This window comes from Medicago truncatula, chromosome 5 (genome assembly GCF_003473485.1).
Source record: "Medicago truncatula cultivar Jemalong A17 chromosome 5, MtrunA17r5.0-ANR, whole genome shotgun sequence".
Classification (NCBI taxonomy): Eukaryota; Viridiplantae; Streptophyta; class Magnoliopsida; order Fabales; family Fabaceae; genus Medicago; species Medicago truncatula.
The window spans coordinates 27,221,655-27,241,224 of record NC_053046.1 but is presented as its reverse complement, the minus strand read 5'-3'; the positions used below and the strand labels follow the sequence as shown (position 1 = coordinate 27,241,224).

The following is a 19,570-nucleotide window of genomic DNA, read 5'->3' as shown; positions in this document are numbered from 1 at the left end:
TTACCTACTGCATTGCAAATAATTGTTCGAGAATTAACACCCTCAAAATGGTACATATACTGCTCTAATATGGTACAAATACCAATCAAAACCGAAGAGACAGAAGGAGGGGAAGAAGGACTCGTCAACACAAATCGAAAAGGGAGAGAGAAGAAAAGGATTTGAAGTTTCAGAATACTTTTCGGTGAGTCAAATGAACTAGGCGAGCTCTCCTTTTATAGGTAAAGTTTGTAACAAATCCGTAGAAACTTAATAATTAAGTAAACTTAAAAGTTAAGCAACCCACAAATCAGGTTCAAGTAACAAACAGATCAAAATCAGAACACGCGATTGGATAAGACCGAAAATATCCAGATAGTTCAATCAAATTTAATCGAAACTTATTCGTTAAAAAGAACGCTTTCGAATAATGATTAAATTAGTAAAAATAAATTTAATATTCTCAAGTGATAAAAAAAAATATATATCATTTTGACCCAAGCCCAAGTCCAACTAGACCGGATGACAATGGTGTGGTCGTCGCACATGCGATATATATATTCTTGAGCGCTCACTCCGTTCACAAAAATGGATACCTGAAGGGCACACGAGCTCACTTATATAAACACTACTTGTGTGTGTCCTATCTTATATGGGACATTTTTTTTTGAATTGACACAACACTAGATCTATCCAATGAGACTTTGTGTTTACTCTTTCCACTTCCACTCAATTTTGACTAATGCTTCAATAATCCCCCACTTGAATTCAAAAAATTGTTTTCAAAAATAATGTACAAAAACATTTTACAAGGTTGCTAATAAACAAAGATGCCGCCTACAACTTGAACCTTTGCACAACAAGTAAAATTCTAATTAACAAGAGTTGCTCGTAACATTGAACTCTATCTCAGATATGGAACCCGCACACAACCTTGCTAAAATCTAGTGCATTTATAGCTCTACACGTCTAACCCAATTTTATTGAATGTTGTAGATATTCTGTCTCAAAATCCCATAAGAACCAGCCTCAGTTCCACATTCATATAAGTGAGTCTATTAAGAGTACTCATTTAGCTATGTACTCCACTTCATATAGAATATAGACCTCATTAAGAGTTTCCATTATTTCATCCTTATGTCGCTGTATGAGTCATGCTTCATTATAGAATGTTGTATCACCACTTGACTTGATATTACCCATTTAACCTATTTCTTGGGATCTCCAGTCATTTAGGTCGGGTTACCATTACTTTTGAGCTATATGCATTAGTACCATAATATTGTATATATTTAGGACTTTCTCTCTTGCTAGTCCTTTTGTCGAAGGGTCAACTATTTTTCACAGGTACATACAAAACCTACTCAAACTGCTCCATTAGAGAGAAATTCTAATTGTGATGTGTTTTCACCTTATCTGACTTCTCTTACCATTGTAATAATGATTCTCAATCTCTGCAATAGCCGCGATACTATCACAATGAAATAACACAGCAAGTAACAATTTTTTCCCATAAAGGGATATCAATTACAAAGCATCTTAGCCAACTTGCTTCTTCATTAGCAGTAGCGTTAGTGCTGTCATCTCAGATTTCATTGTGGACCGAGCCAAAATTGTCTGTTACTTAGATTTCCATGAAACAACCCCTCCAACGATGCTAAAGATATAACCACTGGTCGCTTTGGAATCATCTGATATGGTGTTCCAATCTACATCACTATATCCTTAAACTACAACATGGTATCTTTGATAATGCATTCCTAGATTCATGGTCCTTTCAATAGCATGAAAAAGCTCTTTGCATGGCCTATTTGTAAACTTGAATAAGAGTCCCACGTCATAGCAATGTCGAGGCTAGTACAATCAACGACATATCATAGGTTGCCAATGATGCTCACATATTCACTTTGTCTAACATCATATCCGGTGTTCTTGAAGAGTTTTACATTTGGATCATAAGGTGTGCTTGTAGGTTTACAATTAAAGTAATTTTATTTCCTTAAAATCTTCTCAATATAGTGAGATTGATCCAAGGAAATTCCTTTTTTGATATAGTAATCTTGATGCCAAGAATTACACCAGCTTCTTCTAAGTCTTTCATGTCAAAGTTGTTGCACAACAAAGATTTCACATTGTTTATGGCATGAATGTTTGAACCAAATATGAGCAAGTCGTCAACATAGAGACATATGATTGTGCAAATGTTATTTTCATAATTGCAATAAATACATTTGTCATTTTCATTCATTTTGTACTCATTCGAGTTCATTAGATTGTCAAGTTTTTATATCATTTCTTAGGGGCTTGTTTTAGAGCATACAAAGATTTGTCTAACTTATAAACCTTGTTTTCTTGTTCATGGATCATAAAACCTTCAGGATATTCCATATAATTTTCTTCTTCTAGTCCACCATTAAGAAAACTGAGTTTCACATCCATTTGGTGTACTATCAAGTTATGAATATCAATTAAGGAAATTAGTATTCTTATGGACTTGATTCTATTGACCAGTGAATAGGTGTTGAAGAAATCTACATTTTCTCATTGCCTAAACATTTGGCTACAACGCAAGCCTTATATTTATCAACTATTCCATTGGGTTTTAGTTTCCTTTTCAAAATCCATTTACAACTATTGGTTTTCAACCATTAGGAAAATCAACTAAGTGCCACGTTTCATTATACACTAGAGAATCCATTTCATCTTTTATAGTGTCTTGTTAAAAGTCAGCATCTAAAGAAGACAAAGCTTATTTGAGACTAGATGGATCCCCCTTTAGTGTATATGCCATATAATAGGGTCTATAATCTTTAGCAATTCTTGCTCTTACCTCAGGAGGGTCTATAACATCTCTTTTGATGTTTTCATCACTATATTTGATTACAAGAAGGTGATCAAGTTTAGTGTTTCTACTAGCGCCCCCACTAGCTCCCTTACTATCTATTGATTTAAAGGGGATTTTTTTTTTTCCTAGAAAACAACATCATTTGATTCTAAGATCACTTTAGTATTTAGGTCAAAAAACCTATATGCTTTGCTGTTTAAAGCACACCCGATGAATATGTTGAACAAGTGACTTCAAACACACACGGGGGAATTGTGATATGTGAAAACGATTTAAATAAACACTTATAAATTATTTTAACCAAAAGAAATAAAATGCTTATAATTGTTTTTAATAAAATGAAAACTAGGTATGTTGAGGTAAAACAAATAAGAAATAAGTAAAAGAGTTAAAAGGATGAGGGAAAAGACACCGAAAAGTTTATCCTAGTTCTGCCCAAAACACCATGGTCTACATCTAGTTCTTAAAGAAAAACCTATCGAGATTTCACTATCCAAGATTTTAAACAGGATAATCTAGTAACCTTTACAAGATAGCGAGCACACTCCAAACGAAATTATCCTTTATAGAAAAGCCTCTAAATCCAAGAGATATCACCTCTCTTGAAATCTTGGGATCACACCAAATGCAAATAAGAAATACAATAATTAAAAGATTACACCAAATATGTAGATAAAACAAATTGAAGCAAAAATGATGCAATTTTTCAGAAATAGGTCTAAATCGGAGGCCGTGGTAATACTGATATATCTAAAATTAAGAGATAAGAAAATAGTCTAATTATAATATTCTTTAGTGTTTTATTTTTTATTTTTTCTGGTCAAATCTTTAGTGTTTTATTTTATTACCAACATTTTAGAGTACAAATTTATAAATGCAAGGACCACGAAATTATAAAAGGAAAAATAGAAATAAATAAATACAACCGTTGGGAGTGAGCACAATAACTAAATGTCAACCGTAGAGTTTTCTAGCATAAGGTATATTGCATAGACATTTTGCTAGTGTAAGAGCTCATTCTTCCTTGAAATATGTAAGTGTACTATTAGACTTTTTTTTTTTTGAGGGAGTGTACTCTCAGACTTGGATATCGTATCATACAATATATGGATTTTAGTGTATAAACATAGGTTTTTAATGCACTTTATCACAAAAGAATTTACTTGACTTTTTGGACAATCAGCATCAACTTCACATTCAATATTCTCTGATGAAAAAGAGAATAAAATATTCAATAAAACAAGATGAAATATTGTGTGTGAACCAAAAAAAATAACAACAAAGTAAATAAGGAAATTTGAAAGGCATAAAAATTTCTTACCTGCAGCATTCAAAGCATGAAGAAATAGAGAAATAAATAAAATTATAGCATACACAAACTTAAGAGTTGTAGTCATATTTTTATCTTTTTGTCTGTAACAAATAGAAAATGGTCTGATCAACTTATAATATGTAAAGAGTGTATAGTATTAAAATAAATAAATATTGTTAGCGCTTAAGGAGTCGTAAAAAACACCACATAAAATTAGAATTATTGTTATTGAATGTTTTGTTTAGCACACTAACCGAAACGGTAGTGTAAAAAATTTACTAAGCATTATATTTCATTCTTTTATAATTAATTTTTTACTTTTAATAAAAGAAAAGAAAATTTTAAAAAATAGAGGTTTAAAAACATTTTTGATCCTATTATTTACATATTTTTTAACTTTTAACCGCCCTTTTTCTAAACCAACTTTTTGACCCCTATATTTAAAAAGTCAACAAAATGTTTTAGTTTCTCTTTCCTTTAAGTGACGTGGCACACTCAATATTAACGTGGAGCCTACTTGGCACTAGTGGATTGACAATGTCATTAGCACTGTCATTTCCATGTTCAATTTATTTTATTATCGATTTAATTGATAAAATATATTAAAAAATAGAAAACATTAAAAGTTTATTAGAAATTAAACTAAATTAGGCATAAATAGAAGGGAACTTCTATGGTACACTCATAATTTTGAGTGTACCGGTACTCTTGTTTCACAAAATATATAAATTAAAGATCACTTTAATGAAATAAAAAGGTATTTGTCAATATTTATATTTTAGAAAACATCATTTCATAAGAAAAACCATCATTTCATTGTTTATAAGGATCATATTACAAAATTTACATTTTGTCATAAAAAATAATCAATATTCATTGTTATGAGTAATAAAAATTCTTAAAAATTAAATTTTATTTTTTGGTATATAAAATTTAATTATCTTAGTTGTCAATGATAGAAAATAATTATTTTTCTTCAAAAAAACAACTCATTTATTATTAATTTTACGATTTGGTGTACCGATACACCCAAATTTATTGGGTGTACCATAGAATTTGCCTAAATAGAAACCATGGTTTGAGTTTTCCCCCGAATTGAAATCGAGATAACAAATAACCTCAATCTCTTCAAATTGATTAAATTATCTTCATTTTTTATGTTATCATCTATCTTCGTATTCGTCGTTCCTTTCCATCATTGTTTTCATTCTCTCAGTATATCATCCATCTTCGTATTCTTTTTTGGGTGTAAATTCAGCTGTAGAAGGATGAAAATAGACAAATGATTACCTCGTGAAAATCAAAAGAGAAAACGAGGTTTTGTGTCAGGTGAGTAAATTTGCCATAGTGTTATTGTTGTTATTTTAGAGTAATGAAATTTGTACAAACTATTTTGTGAAAATTTTTGGAACATCCTTCTCCTATCTTTTTATTGATCAAAAACAATAGAGAAAAAAAAGAAGAGAGACTAAGAACAAAGTGATAATGTGTGTGTGTGAGAGAGAGAAGAGATAGAATGTTGTTTTAAAATTATTGTACAAATATTTGTCTCAAAATTAATGTACAAATATGATTACTCGTATTTTAAAAGCTTAGGGGACCACCATGATTGATTCGTTTTTCTTAGTTTAATACCATATCCGTTTCAAAATATATGTTCAAAAGGAATTGCAATAACCAAGAAACCAAATAAATTTTGTTATTTTTGATAAAATTATGTGTGTGTTTTCTATAATACCCTTAACCATTTATTATTTTATTCTATTTTTTCTCTCTCTACAATAAATATGTAAGGGTATTATTGACAAAACAATAATTAATGTTGCATTGAAACTTGAAAGTGACAAGTTTTATGAAACAAAATTATTCTCCAAAATGGACAAGTATTATGAAACGGAGGGAGTAGTTATGAGAGACCACCGTGTCTACTTTGCAGTTGTTATGAGTCACTAATGTTTTTCGTTCAGTATACTTGGGGTTTTGATTTCATTATTTTAATCTAACTATGTACATACAACCACAAACATAAACAGTTAGATTAAGAATTCACCATATGGGTGATCATGTTCATACACTTGTTAAAATGTTAAGTATCTAAGATGGAGTAGAACTGAGATATGGACGTTATATCTCATATGCAATTAGAAAGTTTGATTAAAAGTGATAAGTAAAAAAAGATCAAATACCCATGGTTCTGGAATCCTAACTCTAGGTGTGCATGTGGCCTAATATCATTGAACAATGATGGGAGCGTACTGAAATTTATCGATGATATCAAATGTTTTAAAGTATCTGATTTGTCTGTTGATCGTATAATTGACAACTCTAATGTTTAAGATGACATTAATGATTTTGAGAAAGACCTTAATGATGGTGAAAAGGGTGTGGGGATAAATGTTGACATTGATATGATGATTGATTTTGACATATAGAGTGATGAAATTGATGGTGTTGATAGTTTAGATGATGTTCAAGGAGATGAAACAGTGGATGATACTAAATCTAAGTTTCAAAATGAAGGAGGTGTGAGAGTCAATGATGATGATGAAGTTAAGGTCTAGCTAGGTCCAGAACGAAGGTGTGAGACTCGATGATGATGATGATGATAAAGTCGAGAATATTTTCAAAAGGAAGGTGTTAGAGTGGATGATATTGGAGTTGAAGTGGATGGAGATGATGTTGATTTTGTTGTTAGTGAGGATGGTGATGATGCTTGGGTATTTTGACGTTAGGGTTCATCAATTTTATAGACATTTGATTTATTAAAGACATGCAAGTGACGTGGTAATGTCAAGTAGGCGCCATGTAACTAATGAGTGCACCACATCCCTTAAAGGGAGGGGGACCAAAAAATTTAATTGTCTTTTTAAATATAGTGACCAAAAAACGGGTTTTAAATATGTAAATAGGGGACCATAAGTGCACGAGGGACGAAATTGGCAAGTGCACTAAATCGTAACAAGTAATAAAATAGTAATTTTATCGTTCTCCACGTGGATTGTAGTTCAACTCGGTAATTAGAAAAACTTATTAGAAAGAAAATAGAAAAGAGATGCAAAAGAGGTTTGCAGGGTTTAATTGCCTTACCCAATACGAGATTAGATTTGTGTGATTCAAATGTGTAACAATGATTAGGGAATCCTTGAATCCCCTCTTCATTCTTTGTTGGATTAATTCTTAATACCTATTAATTAAAACCTAAGAATTACTTAAACAATGGTTTACTATAGAAAGAATATTCCTACAGATGCCAGATTATCCATAACCTCCATAACTCAATTATGAAAGCCATGAACATGTCCTTTGACGACAGTATCTCGTGTGACTCCTAAATTGTCACATAAAGGAATTGCACTTCATGAGATATCTAACCTTAATACCCAAAAGGTCCCTAATGAATTAAAGAAACTTGAGCAAAAGCCATATGTAACGATTCAATTAAAGTGCAAGAATTAGTTTATGAACCCCAACCTTGTTTGCAAAAGATTGAAACGACGGAATATATGCAAAGCCAATATAATTCAAATCATAATTGACTCGGTAAAATAATAGTTATGTGGTGTCTACTTTTGATTTAAGAAAATAGTTTCTAAACTCCATTAAATCTTTCGACAACATGTGCTAGAAGTTAACCTAGTTAAAACTGCGGCGTTCCCCAAAGAAGAGAATAGAAAACCCTAAGTTTCATACTTAAATTTCATTAATAATAATGAATAAATAAGAAATTAAGACTGTCATGAACGGAGAAAGAACTTCAGGTTGTCAATCCTACTAATCTTCAATTGTTCAATTTTTAAGATTACCGATACAGATTCTCAATTGAAACAACATTAAGAACAGACAAGTACAAATAAAATCGAACACAAGAAAAGCATAACTGGATGGAAACTTTATTAATTGAATCGAACAAATGAGAAGAGGTTCGTATTAGAACCCTAATCAAAGAGGTTCAGTAGCACAAGATAGAGATCATGTGCCTTGAAACCCTAATGCTTGACCCTTGCCTTGAACCACTAGCTTTCTGAATAATTAATAATGTGTGCAAGTGTCTCTATTTATAGCAAATGATTTCTTAGGGTTTAAGAGAATTTTTTTTTTGCTTTTGGCACTGATCCAACTTGAAAAACAAGCAAACTGTCCATTTTGGTTGTAGCTGGGCGCATGGGATTGGATGCTGGGGCGCATGGGGCATTAGCCATTGCTGCCTCAGGCGCAGGGGTGTTTGAGGCAGCCCCTTCTACGTGACTTCTTGCGTTTTCGTCCCGTTTTCGATTGTTTTTCCGTCTGGAAACTCCTAGAAACCTGAAATGAATTTTCTTTACTTTGTATTGTTTTCTAAAACCTTCTAAGAACTATTGGCCTTAAATTTCTTATCCTTGATCCTTCACATGATTTCTTGGTTTGTCGATTTACATGAATTCTTACTACAAAACACCTATGAAGTTGCATGATTTAGAATAAAATTGAATTACAACGACTCGAGTGAAAACAATACAATATGTTCCTCAAACCATTGAAAAATCCAATAACTCTCATCTTTTTTGTCTTCAGGTTTAAAGAAAATTACTAAAAGACATAGCTAAAATGTCGTATGATGCTCGGTCATCAATGCTTTTTATGGGTTTATTAATTGAGAATATCGAAGTCATCAATGAAGAGTATAAAATGTGATAGGCCTAAATTGAAGGCCATGTAGATACATCCAAAATTAAGAGAGAAATAAACAAGCTAATTATAATATTATTTAGTGACTTATTTAATTTATTACCAACATCTTAGATAATAAAGCCATAATTTCAATGTTTGTGAAGCTACGAAAGGAAATGAAAAATACAATTATTGGGATTGATTGTAATAACTAAATAGAAACTATGAAATAATCAAGCATATTTTATATTGCATAATATTTTTACTAGTGTAGGAACTGATTCTTCTCTGCACGAGGTTTATATGGATCCAAATCAACATATATACATACATTTTCACGACACTTGATCGCGAAAAATCTTAAAGAGAGTTGTGGACATTCCTCATCACTGCGACATGGACCACCCACTGTAATGAATAAAGACAATAAACTAATGTTAATAAAACAAGACAAAATATTTTATACAAACAACAAGGTAGAAAATGAAATTTGAAAAGTATAAAAAAAAATAGCTTACATTCAGCGCTCATTGAAACAAGATATAGGGAAACAAATAAAATCAAAGCAAACACAAGCTTGCAAGTTTTTGCCATTTTTATCTTTCTTTGCATGTAAAAAATTGAATTTTTGTTGATCGCTTTATAGTGTCTAAGGCACAAGTTGTACTAAAACAACAAATAAATATTTTTAGCCCTTGGGGAGTTGTAAAAACCACTTCCTAAATATAGAATTATTATTAATATTATTATTATTATTATATTTTTTTTTTTAAGAAATCTATTATTAAATCTCTCTTTATAACACTTACTAAAGGGCAGCATAAAAAACTTGTTAACCATTGTAATTTATTATTTTATGATTAACTTTTCAACCTTTGATCATGCATAATTATGCACAATTAAAGTTATCAGTACGAGTAATCCACAAGTAAAGTGACATCAGACTTATGTAAAAGTTGAATGTATTGTAGGATTCGTTTTATTTATAAAATCATTTTTAGGATAGGTAATGAGGATAAAAATGTGTAGTTGTTGCATGACTTCTTCAATATTCTGTTGCGTTTAATTTTTATATTATTGTAATGTGAATATCTATTGATCTGACTGGTAGGAATGGTTGAGTCGCAACAGTTTTAGAGAATGCTACGATGATCGGTAACGGCTTTTGGTGCAGCGGCGAAGTCAGTAATGGAACTAAGAGAAAAGTAATAGGAGAGTTGTGAAAAGTGTTGTCTAGCTTGAGGGTGAAGCAAGTTCACCCTTATATAGGTGCGCTCTTGGCATAACCGTCTTCGGGTTATGCGGAGTATGATTAGGAGCAGGAGTGGACACGTTTAGCGTGATCCCGGTAGTGAGGCGTGCTCTAGTGTGGCATGGCACATGCGAGTTGGCATGCCCCTTTGAGTGCAAAGCCCTGAGGTTGCGTAATATTGTACACGTGTAGCCGTGTGAGTGGTCCAGAATAGTTTCCCCCCAAGTCGTTGATGTCTTTATGACTCAATGGCTTTAGTAGAGAAGGAGGCACTTGATCAAAGTCATTCGTTGACGACTTAGTCTGCAGGCCTTCGATGTGTTGTGTCAGGAACTGAAGCCTACCCTCAAAGAGTGTGACAACTTAGACAATGTCCTGTTAGTAAAAGGGATAACCTCTAACTTGATTAGCATAAGCCAGTTGTGTGATCAAGGGATGGATGTGAACTTCAACAAATCTGAATGTCTGGTGACTGATGAGAAAGGGAAAGTTCTAATGAGAGGTATTAAATCTAAGGAAAATTGTCACTTGTGGATTCCACTAGAAAAAATTCAGATAGGAAAACAAACTAGGATGTTGCACACAAGGTTGGAATATCAGGAAATCTCTAAGGGACTTCAACTCCTACACATGGTTAGTACATATAATAGGGAAAGTACTTCTGAAGGACGGTTCGCCCTGGGGAATAATCAGATCTCTTTGTTTGGTGAAAAAACTTATTGTGGGGTCCTTCCTACATCTGAAGCAGAATACATAGCAGCTGGAAGAAGTTGTCCTCAATCTGTGTGGATGAAGCAAATGTTAAATGATTATAATGTTGAACAAGATGTTCCAACATTCCGTTGTTTCAATTTGAGTACAATTAATATTCTCAAGAGTACTATCCAGTATAGTAGGACGAAACACATTGATGTCAAATTTCACTCTATTAGGGATCTTGTTGAAGAGAAGGTAGTGACGCTTGAACATGTTGCTACAACGAACAATTGACAGACATTTTCACCAAATCCCTAGATGGTAAGTAGTTTGAAAAATTAAGAGCCAAATTGGGGATTTTCTTGCATGAGGAGATATAAAAATCTGTTGTGTAAGACGTGCTTTTCTTAATTCCTTGTTGCATGTCTTTGTGTGAGGGCTAAGCCCTGGCTATTTTTGAGCACCAAGTGTGCCTATGGTCTGTAATCCTATGGTACTCAGCACTTTATGTTTTTCTGCACATTATGTTATTCTGGCACTTCCTGATGATCATATTCATGAAGATTTTATTTTGGCATTTTTTGTGGCTAAAAAGAGTGAGTAGATGCATGCTGTCATACCCCAATTTTTGACCTAAGGTCACACCGACACATGTCATTTAACCCTGTTCGGTCTCCAACCTTTCAGTGAAAATTTCGGCAGGGAGGTATTTTGAAATACCTCATTTTGATTCCGAGTCGGACCCTCTTCTCTCAATTTTTTTATTTATTTTTAAGGTTTCCATCTTTTATTAAATTCTTTTTAATTAATTAACTTTAATTTCGTTTTAAATCTTTTTTATTTTATCTAATCATTTAGTCCTCATCCTTTTATTTTATTATTATTGTTTATTTATTTTTCTTTTGTCCATAAGACGGTCCAAGTTTGCGCATCAATCCACACCGCCTGTCACACGCCTCAGAGGCGGATCCAATCCCAAACGCGTTTCGTCATCCAAATCCGATTCATTCCAATCTAGTATTTTTGTCACGCGTATGCCATTCCAATCCAGATTTCATTCATCCTAATCCTCTGCAAAAACTCAGGAACTGATACGCGTTCCCCTTTTCTCCTCCCCAAGTTACTGATTTTCGGCTCAGCACCAACAAACCCAAGCATCAGCCTTGCCCTATAAATACCTGCAACCCACAAGAACAGAAACAGACAGCAGAACACAGCAGAACAGAGGAACACGCAGCAGAAGAACAGAGGAACACACAGCAGAACACAGGAAATAGGCACAAGAAGCAGAATCGCACAACACAAGAACGGGACAACAGGGAAACACACGGAGAAGAGGACAGAGACACAGAAAATTCCAGATCGCACAACCACAAAGCAGCCAGAATCAGAACCAAATCGGCCCAAGCCTTCAAATCCGTACACAAGAGCAGCAAACAGCATCATCATCACAGAGTCCAAATCGGATCAAAGGAAAAGCGGTAGTATTTTCTTTATCTCATAGATCTAGGTCGTTACAATTTAATTTTGGGTTTGTCGAGTTTGAAAACGAAAAAGAAGGAAGTAGAATAAGAATGAATAGGAGAAGAAAGAAGCAAAAAATAATAAATTAGGGTTCCGGCGCGGAGGTGCCGCCGTACCGGCCGGCCAGCCGTCACCGGAACCCCTCAACTTGCCGTCAGAGAAGAAGAATAGGAAGAGAGAGGAGAGAGCAATTTTTGAGAGAAAATAGGGAAGAGAGAGAATGAAGGTGTTAAAATAAAGAAAAAACCGGCACACCACATATATATAGTACCCTGAACCGGTTCGGTTCTCCTGAACCGAACCAGGCTTGAACGGAACCGGTTTAAGCCCAATTTCCCCAACCCGTGAGGCCCAACGCGCGCCTCTGAGCACAGTTTCCTTTTCTTACTATTCTGCACAACCCATAATACTGCTGCACCCCACCTTGTGATTGAACCCATTTTATTTTAAGTTCTGCATGCATTTTAGAATTAAATTCATTATTCTGTTCTTTTATTTATGTCATTTATTTTTACAGCAAGGATATTAGAATGTAAATATAGGCTTAATGTAAATTATTTATTTTTCCGTCATTTACTTTTCGCAGACCATAGCATGTATCCTAGGCTTTAATGTAAATCATGCATGTGTGGGTTTATGCTCTATTTTTATGTTTCATAGGTCAATGGTCCTTGTGGTGGTCCAACGCCACCATAAGGTATCTACGTTTTATTTTTATGCTCCGTTAGTTTAATTTAGTCCAATTATTCAAAATCACAAAAACATGCAAATAACAAAAATCACAAAAAAAAAAAAAAACATTTTCATAAACAAACCTTGATCCTAAATCAAGTGATCGTCTTTTTTTATTTTATTTTCTTAATTAAATATCAAACAATTTAATCATACTTTGAGTCATCTTTCTTTTAATAAAAAACACAAATCAATTCTTATTTTGCCATTTGGTTTTTCCTTTTAAAACCTTTTTCAAAACCATTAAAAAACACACAACAAATCAAACGTCAATTTTTACCCCGAACTACGAGGTTTTGATCCTTCACGGGTACGTAGGCAGAGGACCATGTCCTTCCAAACAATAAAAATGTAGATATTTAGGTCTTTATTTTTCCACTTTAATTCCTTCTTTTCAAAATAAGCAAGCAAGTTATAGCACGAAAATTAAATAAAAACCAAGAGGTTCCCGTAGAGTACTACGAACATAAAGGGTGCTAATACCTTCTCTTTATGTAACTAACCCCCGAACCCAAAATCTTTTCAATGGGGTAGTTTGAACTTTTTCCCTCTTTTTCTTAAAAAATTAAATGTTCAGTCGTGAAATAATTAGTGAGTCAAAAGCTAATCAAATAGCATTGATCTCTAAAAAATGACGCGACACATGCATTAGATGTATGCATGTTCTACTTATGCATGTTCTGCCTGTAAATGTATGCCTGATATTTGCATTTATTTTGCAACTTCTGGTTTTGTATTGTTGAAGTTTTCACTGATGCTGCAACATTGTGTTTGCCTGTGAAATTTTTCCCGCAATCTCTTGTATTCAGGGGAAGTAAGATTTTTCTGTGCATATTCCCTGATTAATGTTTTATTTAGTGTTGGAACATTCTATGTGTGACCTTGAAGTATTCCTTTATTCTTGAATTAAGAGTTTTGGGTTTCAATTATTGTATATGCATGTGTTCAGGGGGAGTAGCAGAGTTTCTTGTGTTAGTATTCACTCATAGGTTGTTATTTTCAGGGGGAGTGATACTATGAAAAGTGTCTGGAGGAGCTCAAGATATTTGGTAGGATGTGTTAGAGGATGTTGAAACATCTAATTGATAATGTTGGGAAATTTAATGTTTCCTTGCTGATGCGAATTTATATCTCCCTTTCTGATGTGGTATACGATGTTGGAACATCCATTTTCATGTGTCTGAGGGAATTTATTTTTCCCTTGTTGTGTATTATTTTCTGTGAGGCAAAGTTTTCTTAAGCCGCTGCTGTAGGTCTCTGATTTTTCTTTAGTGATACCTTATCTCCTGTCTACCATGTTCAAAGGCTTTTTATGAGAAGCGTCATATTATCTTCATGTCTGTTTGATTAAGTTGAGTGACAGAAGATTTATACGTGGTATCTCCATAGTTTTCTGCATGTCTCTTAAGTTTCTTTAGTGATATTGTTTTCTGCTACTTTTCCTTGAAAGAATGTTCTGGAAGTAGTTTTTGAAAATGTTCTACTCTTCTTCATGGCTGCGTGTTTATGATGATTTGAAAAAGTGTTTATGTGGTATCTCTTTAGATATTCTTTTTGACGTGTTGTCTTTTCTTCATAAGATATGTGCTCAAGATGATTGAAGAAATGGATTTTTGGTATCTCTGTACCATGTTTTTATGGCCTCAGTTTGTTTTAGCCAAAAATTTACCAAACGAGGAGATTGTTGAGTATTTGAAGTATTGGCCTCATTTTTGCTAAAACAAATACTCATGTACGATGTTGGACTTGTTGTTCCAACATCTTGTACGATGTTGGATATAATGTTCCAACATTTTGACATGGTTCAGTGTGCCTTGTTTATATGCTTAGTTGTACACGCGCTTTATCTTATTAAGGAATTGTAACGTCCCGGATTTTAATCCAAGACATTACGCCTAAATCATTTTCATTTTTCTAAAAACGCTATTATTTTTTTATCATTAATAATAAATTCTCAATAAAAACCTATACAAAAATTCTTAACATAAATATCCTTCAAATTACTTTTAAAATTACAATTCGATCAAAAACTCAATTTGTCCCCATACGCACTTCAAGTATAAACACCATGTCTTCTTTAGTACCTAAAATGTTGGTGTAAGGGGTCAACTTCCATAAACCACAAACCATACAAATCAAATCAAACATACGGTACAATATTATAGAATAAATTGTACAATACATAAGCTGCCAAAAAGAAAAGAATTACTCAAAAGTCATCATTATTTCACTATTTTTATTTTAGTTTTTATACAATGCTATGTATGCTCCTAAATTAAATGATCCGGATATAACCCGCCCATAAGGCACACATAGTTTTTATTATTTTTATCCGACACTGAGACAACTAATGCATATATCATTGTCATGCTGATGAAAATAGAAATAAAATCCCACCGCTTAAGCAACTACAAAGAGAGACTCCCACTATTTTGACACCCATGTGTTAAAGATTCAACTTTTGGACCACAAAGCTCTCACAATCATACAATTTCATATGCAGCACTACAGAAACCAAAACTTTGCTCATAAAAATCACATTGTAGCTTATAATCATGTTAAGAATTATAACCTTAATCACACAGTGTTAGAGATCAAAACTAGCATCCTATAATTCCTAAAAGCACATATATTGTTGCAAGAGATACAAATTAAAATGAAGGTCAAAATCATATAATATAGTCATAAAACTTGTAAAATAATATACAACTACATCAAAATTATCTTTCCATATCATCTATGTTATTCTATCATTACATGAACTAATATTGAAACATGGTAAGAGAAGTTAAAGCTTTATTTTCGGGCTCCATGATATCATACACAAACACCATATACCCACTGTAATTAAATTTTACCTCATAGATTTAACTTTACTGACTACAATTATATATGAATTTCCACTGTAAAAAAACAAAATTTAGTGAGGGAAATTTAGTGACAGAAAACATGAAATCCCTCTCTAATTCCGTCACTGAATTTTGCGACCAAAGAATTTGTAGGAGTTTTATTTTTTCCGTCACTAATTTTCCTCCCTAATTTTTATTTTCCTAGTAGTGTTCTTTTCTTTTTAAACGGTTATGAATCATACTTTCTACTCTATAATATCTAACCATTAGTCTAATATGATAAGTATGAGGAAGTGCCCTTACCTTGTAAGCTTTATTCCTAAATAAGGCTTCTAGTTCCACACATCCTAATGAGGCTTCTAGTTCCACAAAAGAGCTTGCAATAGAGAAAGGACTCAAAGCTTGGTTCTACATGAATTTAGAGGAGAATAAGATCTGGAAGTTTATTTTAAATGAGCAAAGTGGATCATTGAGAGGATTTTTGAGGAAACCGTCCGTGTAACAGGTGCAGTTACTAGGTTTTCAATAAAAAAAGACTTGGGATAAAAAGGGAGTTGTGCGTGTACTAGCAATGGGATATTTTCAATCTGACATGGGAAGCTCTTGGAACGTTTTCCTATTTCCTTGGTCTGATGTTTAATTAATATTTGCTAGGTGTGGCTTGATTTTAGGAACACAATAGCTATTTTATGGGTGCTGCAAACCAGGACTCTGAGGACAGTGGATAAGAAATAATAAATAGACAATAAATAAATGAATCTCAATTGGTTTACCTAAATTAAAGTGATATATAAGTCAACTAATTAAAATAAGATATAGTTGTATTTATTGTTTGTTTTTGTAGCACAAACATCATCAATTATGTTATTTATCATCTACAAATAAAAACGATAACATAAAAAATAACATAAAGACAAGATGTAAAAAAAAAGAACAATTTTTTTTTGAATAATACCTAATAAATTGAACGTAGCGTAAAAATAAAAGATTGAATATTTTATTTTTTAAAAGATAAAAAAAAGTAAAAATTGATTATGGTATTGATGATGGCAGAGAGATATTAAATATAGCATTTATTAATTTTAATTAGTTGAAATATTTTACACTTTAATTAATATAAACCAAGTGAGATCCATTTATTTATTGCATATTCATTGTTCCTTATCCGATGCCCCGGGGCACCGGTTAGCATTGCCCCTATTTTATTTACCCCACAAATTAAGGCAGCAAGGTGGCATGTAGAGAACAAATTCTGCACTTTGTATGACACTCCATTGGCAACTAAAAACTCTAATTAATATTTTTATAATATAATTATAATGACAGTCAGGAGTGCCTATCATTTGTTGACTTTTCAGGATAGCCCTCAGGTGGATGGTGCTGATGCTTTGGTTTGGCACAACCATGTTACGCTTAAGGTCTCTATTTTTGCTTGGAGGTTGCTGAAGAACCGTTTGCCTTTAAGGCAAAATCTGGTGCATTGTGGTATCCTTCCAGCCACTGCTGCGGGCTGTTTGTTAGGGTGCGACGCTTTGGAGTCTTCTCAGCATTTATTCATCTTTTGTGATTATTATGGTTCTTTGTGGTCTCGGGTTCAGTCTTAGCTTGGTGTCTCAGGTCCGGATCCCTTATTGGTTTCAGAGCACTTCTTTCAGTTTACTCATTCAGCATGAGGGGTGCGGGCTCGACGCTCTCTTTTGCAGCTTGTTTGGTTACTTTGTGCGTGGATCATTTGGAATGATCAGAATCAAAGATTGTTTACTAATATAGGTAGTTCCATTGATCAGTTGTTGGATAAAGTGAAGCGACACTCTTTGTGTTGGCTAAAAGCTAGTAATATCGTTTTTGTTTTCGGTTATGATTTGTGGTGGTCAAGGCCCTTGGATTGTTTGGGTCTGGCCTAAGTTTTTGTTGGACTTTGTATATCTGTAATTTTTTGGGCTCTCCTTGGTACACCTTGTACTACGGAGAGTTTTTGGTTTGTTAATATATAAGTTCCATTTTTGTTTGTTAAAAAAAAAAAATTATAATAACCACAATAAAATGAAATGGTTTGTTATCAATTGTTCCTCTCAAGCGAGACTACAAATCCAAGAAATTAGGGTTGTGGTTATGGTGCATAAGGAAATCCTTATGTACCATGCATAAATTCAGAAATGGTTTCTATGAATTGTATTCCAAAACTATTAGATCTACTTAATTATTTCCAGCACCCTGCATATATCAGTATGTTTTGTGTAAAATTATGCCAAAACTATTTTGCCGTAGAAATGGTTTCTATGAGTTGTATTTCAAAATCATTTATGGATTTATGCAGGGTGCATAAGGACGGAAATTAGGAGGTCATTTGCAACGTATTTAATTGGGAAACTGTGCAACGTATTTAATTGGGAAACTGTGCAAGCAATATAACGTGTTTATTAGACCATGTACAATGGTTACAAATTTTCAATAACCTTCAACACCCACTTTTTCAATTCCCAACACTCCACATCATTTTCTCTCTCATAATTCAACACTCATTCAATTTTTAACTCTCCAATGGTGTTTTCATTCAACACCCTATCCCACCACCTTTTATTTCTTATTCTTATTTAATTTTATATTTTTGTTTTTATAATTACCTAAAATTATCGATTATAATTAAATTAAAATAATACAATTAAATATTTATTTTTTAGTTTTTTTTGGAAAAACAAAATTTTGTAAAATAATTTATTTTTATTTTCTTAACTTAAAATGTGACACACAAATAACTTAAAATGCAAGACAACAAACTTAAAATGTTGATAATTGTTGGGATTTTGGTAGCTAAATGGGTAATCAGAAGAATTTTGGGTGTTGAATTGATTATTATTGGGATCCATTTCACTAAACAAAGACTAAAACTTCAAAAGAAATGCTAATAATAAGATTAAGAGAGTGAAAAATTTATTTTTTTTATGTGTCCAAATGAAATGATCCAAGTCTCTATTTATAGAGAAAAAAAAATCATGAATTTTGGTAAAAAAATAAATAAATTATTTGCTATGAAATAATTGAGTCCAAATTATTAAGAAGATAAAAATCCAAGCAGCCAATCGTAACAAGCCACGTGTCACTGCCTTTATCCATTTGTCTTTCTCTCTCCGCGGTCTGCTTCTCCCACGCGCCCTGTCGGCGCGTGCGCGTGCATCACACGCGCCTGTTTCAACAACTCGCGACACGCCACGTGTCCCTGCGGGCTAGACTTTCAACATGTTGAACCTATACAACACCTCTTTTCTCCAACTCAGATTTTTTTCATTTTCAATAACCCATTGGAGGTGGTCTTATACGGATAACCATGTCAACATAAAGACTAATTAATTCTTTCAAAAACAAAAACAAAAAGACTAATTAATATAATTCAAAATCAAATCACAATTAAAAATACCACCACAGAGAACTAGAATAAAAAGAAGAGGCTTCTACGGTGCAGTCATGAAACTGATTTTTTTGAAAAAGTTAATTTTAATTTTAATGTTTGATTCATTTTTAAATTGTTGATTACTGATTAATGATCAATAGTAATTCATCTAGTAATGCTTGCAACATTTTAGACTTACATGTACTATTTTATCGTTGACATCTTTAACATGCAAACAGAGTTGATGATATCATGTGAGTGTTACACTTGTGGAGTGTTACACTTAAAACAAAGTAGGATAAAATTAGATTAAGTGTATTCTGGTGGCGTTTAATATGCACAAGTA

The 19,570-nt window shown here is 32.9% G+C and overlaps 1 long non-coding RNA gene across 1 annotated transcript; it reads right to left on the bottom strand.

The window, feature by feature from the left end:
- Nucleotides 1-8,844: 8,844 nt before the first annotated feature.
- On the bottom strand, nt 8,845-9,434 carry LOC11433030 (uncharacterized). Its single transcript, XR_003012254.2, has 2 exons — nt 9,302-9,434; nt 8,845-9,191 (listed from the first exon to the last, which is right to left on the bottom strand). It is a non-coding gene; the product is annotated as an uncharacterized lncRNA (long non-coding RNA).
- Between the last annotated feature and the right edge of the window lie 10,136 nt (nt 9,435-19,570).